Source organism: Arachis hypogaea, chromosome 2 (genome assembly GCF_003086295.3).
Source record: "Arachis hypogaea cultivar Tifrunner chromosome 2, arahy.Tifrunner.gnm2.J5K5, whole genome shotgun sequence".
NCBI classification, from domain to species: domain Eukaryota; kingdom Viridiplantae; phylum Streptophyta; class Magnoliopsida; order Fabales; family Fabaceae; genus Arachis; species Arachis hypogaea.
The window spans coordinates 88,720,327-88,730,251 of NC_092037.1; the positions used below are offsets into that span (position 1 = coordinate 88,720,327).

Below are 9,925 nucleotides of genomic sequence, written 5' to 3' on the forward strand. Positions count from 1 at the left end.
ATCATCTCAATAATTTTCTTTTGTTCTTTAATAAAAAAGTGATATGTAAATGTATGATTCCACAAAATTAATTTTTTTATCCTTAGTTTATACTTTGTCTTAAATTGTTGAGTATATATTTAAATAAAATTTTAAAAGATTTTGTATTAGATATTTTTGTTTTTAAAATAATTTTATTACATTAAGATTTTTAAATTTTATAAACATAAGATATATAAATTTTTTTATTATATTTTAAAAATTTATTTATCTAAGTAAAAAATAAAAATAACAATCTGATTAAAATAAAAATTTATATGTCTTATTTTTTTAAAATTTAAAAATTTTAATATAATAAAATCTTTTAAAAAATATCTAATACAAAATTATTTAAAGGCCTATTTAAATATATACTCGAAATTATGTAATAAGAATTTATCTTGATTTGTAAGGACGTATATAACTGTTAGAAACAAAGACTAAACTGGAAAAAGAATTTGTATTTTATTGAATGTATTAAAGTTGTCTGTTTAAGTTATCTCTGAATGATACAATATAAAAAGATATTTATAGGTACTAAGAAAATCGTAATAAAAAAGACGTAATCTTCTGTAATAAATATTCAGATATATTAAATAATACTAATTGATCGATCCTAATTATATTCTAACATCCCCTCAAACTCAAGTGACAACTTAAGTTTGAAACTTATTTAAAACAATGAAATAAAGAGAAAAAAGGTGCAGACGGAACTGCCGAAAGGAAGCGCAGATGGAACTGCGGCTTGTTTGAAGGAAGCGCGGACGGAACTGCCATACAGGAAAACAGACGGAACTGCCAGAAATGCAAACGGAACTACCGCAAGAGCGGCCGAAAAACTGCTGAAAAGATGGCAAACTGCCGGAAAAAAGCATTGACAAAAGATAAGAAAAAAATGGCATAGAAAAAAATGCAAAAATTACAGTGATTACCATGACTCTGATATAATATTAGAAATAAAAGATTAAACTGAAAAAAAATTGTATATTATTGAATGTATTCAAGTTGTCTATTTAAGTTGTCTCCAAATGAAACAATATAAAAAGGTATTTATAGGTACTAAGAGAATCGTAATAATAAAGACTAATCTCCTATAATAAATATTCAGATATAATAAATATTAAGATATACAAAATAATACTAATTAATCATAATTGATTCTAATTATATTGTAACAGTAACTATGTAAGTAAGACAATAACGCAATCAAACCTCGTGCTGTGACAGAGAAAGAGTGCATCCAAGATGTCAAAAAAACAAAAAGACATGACCAAAGGGACAAAAATGAACAGAAGGACCATAATTGACTTAATATTTTTTTTCCCTTCTTTTTTCTAATTTTCTTGTATCAATTAAAATTTTCCCTTCAATACCATATACAAGGCAGCATAGAAAAAGGAATAAGAAAAAGATGAATAAGAATAAGCAATTCCCTAGTTTTCACGCCAACACTATATTCAAACAGATTCCCTTTTCTCTTATTGCACATAACATTGCGGGCCATGATATCTTAGACTTCAGATTTCAGTCTCCAGAGAACAGAACCAAAGGTGGCAGGAAAAAGCACAAGTGGTCACATATAGTTGTCACTACTCGTAATAAATAAATAAAATAAAATACTATCTCATATACTTAAATATACGAGTTTAAGTCCAAAATTTTGTTCAAGGCATAAGAATTGTATTTTTGTATTTTTGATAAATGATTTTTAAAGTTGTTTTTATAGAGATCGGTACTTGAAAAATGGAGACATTCAGACATATATGACTTAGTAAATTTGTACTTTTGTCCATGTTTCTATTGTATACAATTTTATGGATGGATAAAAAATTAGACAAACTTTATCATAATATAGATGATGTCTATTTCTTTATCGTATTTTACAAATACATTTTCATTCTTCCATATTCTCTCTATTTTTATTAAGAAACAATTGTCACCCGAAACCTAAATAAAATAATTAATACCAAAGTAAACTAAGGAATGTCTTGATCGTACTTAGAGTAACCCCTGTTAATTAAAACTAACTTAGCTTTTTAAATAAATAATAAACTTGTTATAAAAAAAGAGAGCAAAAAACACAAGTGGGACCAAAAACACAACCTCAAAAGCAACGCTGATTAGAAGAGTACCCATATCCTCAGGTTCAATACAATTTAATACATGTCTAGTACCCACCATTATGGTGCATTGTATCTTTTAACGAAGAATGAATATAATTTTCTAAAAAATCATAAAATAAAAAATTATTTGCAATGGACATATTTTCTATAAATTAAGTGAAATTTTGTCCTTTGCACAATTTTATTCTTAAAAAAATAGAGTGATAAATAAGTTTTTGAAAATTTATATTTGGAACAAATTAGATCTTTAAAAAAATATTAATAATTTTTTTTATGGCATCAAATTAAACGTAGACAAGTTAAAAGTTAAAATTTTTTACTCTAATTATAAGGACTAATCTGGAACTAATACGTATATATCTACTATGGCAGATGATTTTATTAGTATTTTTTTAAAGATTAATATGTTTGAAATATAAGCCAATGAGTTAGAACTCAAATGACATAGTTTTTCTATACTCATTTAAGAGGTCACGGATTCGAGTCTTTTTATCTTTGGTAAAAAAAATTTGTTTAAAATATAAATTCCTAGAAATACTTTACGTTAAAAAAAAAATCGCTCTCACATCCCTTTTCATTCTATATTACCCTCTAAACAGTTTCATTTCATTCTTGTCTCCCTCTTGAGTCTTCATGGCTCCACTACTTTATCTTTTGACCAAACCCACAACCCCTTTTTCTCCCTTCTTGATCCCTGAGAACAACAATTTCTCATCAATTATTTCTCACCCTCCCCAAATCAAATTCTTTACGCTGTTCATTTTTCACACCTCATTGTTCCCACTCCAAAGTCCAATTTTCCATTTGCCTCAGTTAAATTGGTAGGCCTTACTTCCAAAACAACTAATGTTCATAAAAATGTTTTATTCCTCAAATATTGTTGGCCCATTTGTCATGTGTGCATGTCTCATGCACGTATATTATTATTTTATGTAAATGAGTTTATTTCGGATGCCCTTTAAGTTCTTGCATGTTCTCAAGGTCATGTATGTTTAAGTCATCAAGTCTCTTGAAACATCTCTATCTATCTCTTTAAATGTTCTTCAAACATCACTCTCTTTAGCCTTTTAAACTTTGTTATTACTATATAACAATTAGTTTCTATTATTACTAGCTAGTATCTACCTTGTTTCTTAAATTTGTTTATAAGTATATACCTTCAAATTTATCAACATATCCTAATTCTTGGTATCTATATGATTCCTTCTCTGCTTCTCCTCTGTTTTCCTCTGTTTTAGAAACAGGGGATTTGGAACATTTGGAGATTTTTAGAAGTTTCAAGTTTCATATTTTTCCTCAAATGTTAAGGAAAAGCAAAAGGGTGTGCTTTAGTCCTGATTCAAGTGACAAAACAACCATATTTCTCAAGCATGGCACTTGTGTCGGCTACGATGGCAGTGGCGGCGGTGGATGTGGAGGCAGAGTGTTGGGAAGCAAGAAAAGGATGATTGGATGTTGGAATTTCGGATTGCTCAAGGAATCATCATCACCTGTTAAATTTCTAGTCAAGCTTGGATCAAAAGTAGCAAATGCTATTGGAATTGCCTCCATGAGAAGGAGATCCTCAAGGAAAGTTTCTTCATCGGCTTTGGCACGATCGCAGTCGCTGGCAGGCCCCATCGACTCACATCGCGCCAAAGCCGTCGAAGATTGCATTGAGTTTTTGCATTCTTCTTCCTCTAGGGAGAGACCAAGTTCGGTTTCAGAAATTTCTGCTTAGGGAATTTTTAGTTTTTAGTTTTTGGTGATTGTTAATTGCAAGATATGTATATTTAGAGAAAGTGAATTGTTATATAGCCAGAATAGTTTTGGCATGATCTTTGAATGGTTGATAGCATTACCACATTGTTATGACAAATTGTTCTGGCTAGTTGTCTAGCATTAGTTCTTTTTATTTTTTATTTTTTATTTTTGGATTGACATGTTCATTCGTATTAGGAAAAAGTGTTTAATCCTTGTGAACTATGCCACTATGGTAGTGGAGTTTGTGTAGAGTTTCCAACAATGAACATTGGCTCCATCATGTTACTTTGTTAATGAAGTTTGAGTAACTCATAAGAACATTGGCTTCAACCCTCAAGTCATATTTTGGTGCCTAGTTTAGTTTGAATTGTAGGCTCTAATTTCTAACTATTCATTCATTGTTGCTAACAGTTTTCTGCTTTCAAACCAAAAAGAAATTGGCTATTATTGTGGGAGTTTGATCAATGCCCCACTTTTATTTTTTATTTTTATCAATAGTATTGTTTATGGAAATAAATTTATCCTTATCCCTTCAAATGACTTAGGTTTTACATCATCTTCCTGAATTATGCATCAATTTATGGAACAAACGCGTATGCTTATATCAGCCATTAATTACAAAAGGGACAAAACAAAAATAAGAAGCCATTTGTCAAAGGTCCAAGTTCATTTTAGTATACTATTCTCATTTTATTTATTTATTTATTTTGGTTCGAAGAAGCAACAAACAACTGAATAGCACAATGAAAAAAGACGGCTACTAGAAAAAGCAAAGAAATGCTTAATTAATTTGGAGATACTTATAATTTTACTCAATTTTTAATTGAGCTCAAAATTCTTTTAGTGAAGTCTCCGAAAATTTTGAAAAGAAAATTTTAAGTCTTTATTTTCATGTATTTTTGTAAAATGCTAAATCAAATTAAACATTGGGTTAAAAACGAGTTTGGTCTCTAAAATTTAATTCAAAAATTGTATTCGTCTCCAACCTTTTTTATATTCAAATGCATTCGTAAGATTCAACTTAGTTTTAAAATCGTCCTTCAAACAATTATATTCTCAGTGTCATCATCTCCATCCCACCTTTAGAAGAGAGAGAAGCAAGGCAGAGAGAGAAGCAAAAACTTAGAGAAGGAGAGAAGGAAGCCTCGTCCTCGCCCTCGCCCTCGCCCTCGCCTTCGTCTTCGCTGCGCCTTGCCTCGCTCTCGCCCTCGCCCTCGCCCTCGCCCTCACCATTGTCTCACCGCGACGCGACGTGTCTGGCCCTCGCCCTTGTCTCGTATTCCTCGTCGTCGTCAAGGAGGTGGTGGTGGTAGTTGTGTTCTTCGCATTTCCAGCATTACCGTTGCGCCTCCCTTCTCCTTCCCTATCCTCCGTCATTCAGACTCTTGTAGAATATGGGTGAGCTAACAGAGAAACCATAATTTCTTAATTTCCTTCCCTCCCTTTTCCTTCATCACAAACCCCAATTTTCGAACATGGATTGTTGTTGCTTTTCTTGATTCTTTAATTTTGGTGAAAAATTGAAAAAAAAAAACAAGAAGTTGTTCTTATTAATGACTTAATGTCTAATTTTTTTATTAATGTTTGTTTTGACAATGGTGATGATAATATATCTAATTTAAATAAAAAAGTAATTCTTGACCTTGACAGTAATATATGTTAATCCTAGATGTCAAAATAGTAAAAAAAAAAAAATACTAGGTATAAATTGTATGCTCGCCCATGAAATATGAGCAATAGGTGCCGATGATATAGAAGAACCAAATCGTAAATAAAGTTCAGGTTCGAATTTCATAGAAAATATAGGTGGTATTGTCTATAATTATAGACAAATTCAAGACTTTCGAAAGATTTCATCCAACTAAAAAGAAAAGATTTCATACAAATTAATAATTTAATTCTATTAATTTTTTGAATCATTTGGTTGAAGTTGAAAAATTCAACCATTGCAATGGAAGCAGTACGTTAAACAATTGATTTTTTTGTTTCTTGTTAATGATGATAATTTTGGTGATGAATTGTTATTTTGATTTTGATTTATTTAAGATTGTTGTTGAAGGTTGAGTTTTCTTGTTAGATTCATGAATAGATGATGATGGCGTGGTAATAGGAGATGGTGATGAGGTGGTAGTAAGTGGGGTTGTGGTAGTGTAGAGAAGAGAGAGAGAGGGTATTTTTGCTATTTAAAAAATTAATCTGTCCCAAAGGACGATTTTAAAACTACTATAAATCTTAAGAACAATTTTTTATAGAAAAAATGATTGACGACAAAAAAAAATTTCGGCTTAAATTATAGAGACTAAAATTGTACTTAACCCTTAAACATTCTATAAATATTATTTAACCAACCATTCTATAACACATAATGTTAGAGGTGCTTTAAAAGGATTTTTTATTTGAATTATTTAAATATTTTATTTACTAAAATGTATAATGTGTAGAAGATTGTGATTTTACACTTATATTATACATCTTGGATATACAGGATATAAAATAACTAATAAAAATGTGAGCAAAGCACAGTATTAAACCAAATGGTAGGAGAAATTATAAAATTCTATCAAAGTCCAAAACATAATTTCTCCTACTGTTTGATTTAATATTGTGCTTTACCCTTTACTTTATATACACGAAATGTATAATGGTAATATAAAAATGTAAAACACTTAATAATATGCATATTAATAAATAAATTATTTATTTTATTTATAAATAAAAAAATCCTATTTTTAAAAGTACTTAAAATGATATTTTTAAAGTTAGTTTATATTATTAAAATTAAAAATTCTAATATAATTTTATATATTAATAACTTTATGTACTTTTTATTATATTTAGGTTTATTAAATTTTAAAAATAATTTACCAAATATAATTGTTATCGTTTATACTTATTAAATTCATTGTTATTTTAATTTATTAAATATAATTTTTAAAAAATTATCTTTCAAAAGTTACTTTTTAATAAGCTATTTTAAAAAGTAAATAACTTTATCATGAGTATAAGAATTTAAATAACTTTATCATGCGTATAAGAATTTTATCTTATTATGATTATATTTTTTGTTGAAATTTAATAACTTTTTTTCAATAATTGTTTCATTCTTTCAAACGTTGAAACATTATTCAATTATCAGAAAATAAAAAGTAATCAATGAAACGAGTGGTCCAAGATAAGAATATCAACAAACTATTGATTAAACTAAGATAAGAGATACTAATACTAAAAAAACATCGTATAAAATTTTAAAATTGAAGCATATGATCTTAGCTAAATTTTGAAATTTTAGGAGTTTAATAGTCTGTGCCATGTAATCTTTTTATACTAAAGAATGATTTATTATAACAGTGAAATAAAGTTATTCATATAAAAGATTAAAGTAACGTTTTTATTTGAAACGTTTGGGGTAAGTCTTATTTATATCCTAACGTTTAAATTATTTTATTTGTATTTTTAATGTGTATAAAAATGATTTAATTTTATTTTGTCAACAATTATACTAACATATTATATTGTATTTTTAATTATTCTTATTTGGATGTATTTATTTTCAATTAGGTCTTATGTAGATGTATTTAATTTTAATATTGTACCCATTATTTGTGTTCATATTCAAATTATGTCCATAAAAATGTGAATTATGCAAATATTACAGGGATTAGTTTTAACTTTTGATAAGTTATTATCCGGGTGGATCATCGGTTCTGTCCTAAACATTTATATTCTAATATCAAGAAGAGATTTTTAGAATTCCAACTAAAGTTTATGATGTGTAATTGACGGTAAGATAACATTGAATCACTTTTACAAATATTAGGAATATAAATAGAACGATTTAAACGTTAGGGATATAAATAGAATTTACCTCAAACATTGATGACAAAAATGATACGTTACTCTCATATAAAATAAGAATAATTATATTATAAAAATTATATATGAAAGTTAAATAAGTAATCAAACTAATTTACATATGATATCAATTTAAGTTTGTTAAATTGAATATCAAACTATAAAGTAAATAAACCAAGACAACTTTAAAACTTTTATCTTTGTCACTCTTAGCACCATTGGGAATAAAAAGGAACTTGATTTAAAAAAAAAAGCATTAATTCGATTAGAACAATGTTAGAGCAATTGAGTAATGAAGACTATATAAAACATAACAATCTAATTACTGAAAATAAATATAATGTATCTACAGAGTTGAGCATGCCTAGTTATATATGAAGTATAAAGATAATTTTAAAAAATATTTAAAATGAATATAAACTAAAAAATATAGTGAAAAGAGTAACTGTATGGAATGTTTAAGATGGAAATAAAAGAAACTTAGAGAAAAAAATTGAAGTAGAAAAGGTAAAGAAAAAAAATCACAAGTAAAACACTATATTATATATTTATATCCAAGTTGGTGAAAAGCATAAATGACAAAATAGAATAAAAAGTTTCGTAAGTATAATCGATGATAAATTTTTAATGTTGGCTATTAGAATTACCTTAAAAAATAAAATATGATGATAAAATTTAAATATGAATGCATTTTATTTAGGGTAAAATATACCATTAAATTAAATGGAGCTCAAAATTACACAATTTATTCAAATGAGAAAACGTAACATGGATCTCTCGTTAGCACGTTTTTATATAAATCGAATGAGTCTCATTCGATTTGCCAACTCTCATAGTAATTTGAATTAGGATAGCTCGAATTACTATGAAAAAATGCAAATCGAAGCTAACTAACTCGATTTATGCATGCATGAAATCTAGCCTGATAAATCGAATCACATTGATTCAAATTATACATGCGCATGACACCTACTAATTTGAATCACACTAATTCGAATTACCCATAGTTTTGTACACCTAGTAATTCGAAATAACCTGTTTCTATTTACTCATAGTTCTACCAATTCGAATTACTACCAAGGAGCGTCTATGGTATTCGAATCTGACTCATTCGAATTACTAATGGTTTCCCTATAAACAGAATTCGAATTGAGCTCATTCAAACTATAATTCGAAAATCCTGCCCCACCAAATCCCAGAGAAACCTCTTTCCCAAAACTCTAACAAAGACTTCAACATTCGGATATTCTGCTGATGGGGATAATCCGAACCATCTTTATCGTTTGGACGGAGCTGCCCATATAGCTGGTGTCATCAATGAAGAGGTTGTTTATGCAGCCCCACCGATGTATCACCAGCATGAGACAGCAGCAGGGTATGCACCTAGACGAGAGGATCGTTCCGTACTTGTAGATGGCCGGTTTATACCATCTTGCGAGGCTGAACAGACTTGGTTTAGGTTGGATGAGCTGTTGGTTAGTGCATTCGTGGAGTAATGGCGTCCGAAGACGCACATATTTTCTATGCCATTTGGAGAGTGCACGATTACACTGCAGGACGTGGCGTACCAGTTAGGGCTGCCAATTGATGGACATTACGTTAGTGGATGCCTGACAGAGTTTGAGCGATACATCGAGGGTGGTCGCCCAGCTTAGGTGTGGTTTGAGGAGTTTCTGGATGTTTTGCCTCCTGCAAACTGCATCGACAAGTTCACAGTAAGACGCAGTTGGATGCAGGACACATTCGAAGAGCTTCTTGATGGCGCTGACAACGCCACTGTTAGGAGGTATGTCCAGGCCTATATTATGATACTTTTGGGGACTCAGCTATTTGGCGACAAGTCTGATACTCGCCTTCACATTCGGTGGCTGCCATATGTAGCCAGACTTGAGGACATGGGTGGGTACAGTTAGGGATCAACTGATCTCTCATGGTTATACCGGTGCATGTGCCGTGTGGCGAATAGAAACTTTGTGAAGTTAGTCGGTCCATTACAGCTGCTTTATTCATGGATCTTCTGGAAGTTTCATGGTTTCAGGCCCATTGGATATGATACGTTCGGCTGCCCTTTGGCCTCGAGGTTGTGTTCTATTCATATGCTATGTTTGTCACAATTATTTGGTGTTAGTTTCATTTAGTGATAACCTGTGTTTGGGTTGCAGGTAGTCAGGTCACAACCCGACCGCGAG

The 9,925-nt window shown here is 29.8% G+C and overlaps 1 long non-coding RNA gene across 1 annotated transcript; it reads left to right on the top strand.

Moving 5' to 3' along the window:
• The first annotated feature begins 2,780 nt into the window (after positions 1–2,780).
• LOC112749936 (uncharacterized) lies at positions 2,781–4,225 on the top strand. The gene is made up of 2 exons (XR_011873746.1): positions 2,781–2,962; positions 3,380–4,225. It is a non-coding gene; the product is annotated as an uncharacterized lncRNA (long non-coding RNA).
• The last annotated feature ends 5,700 nt before the right edge of the window (positions 4,226–9,925 follow it).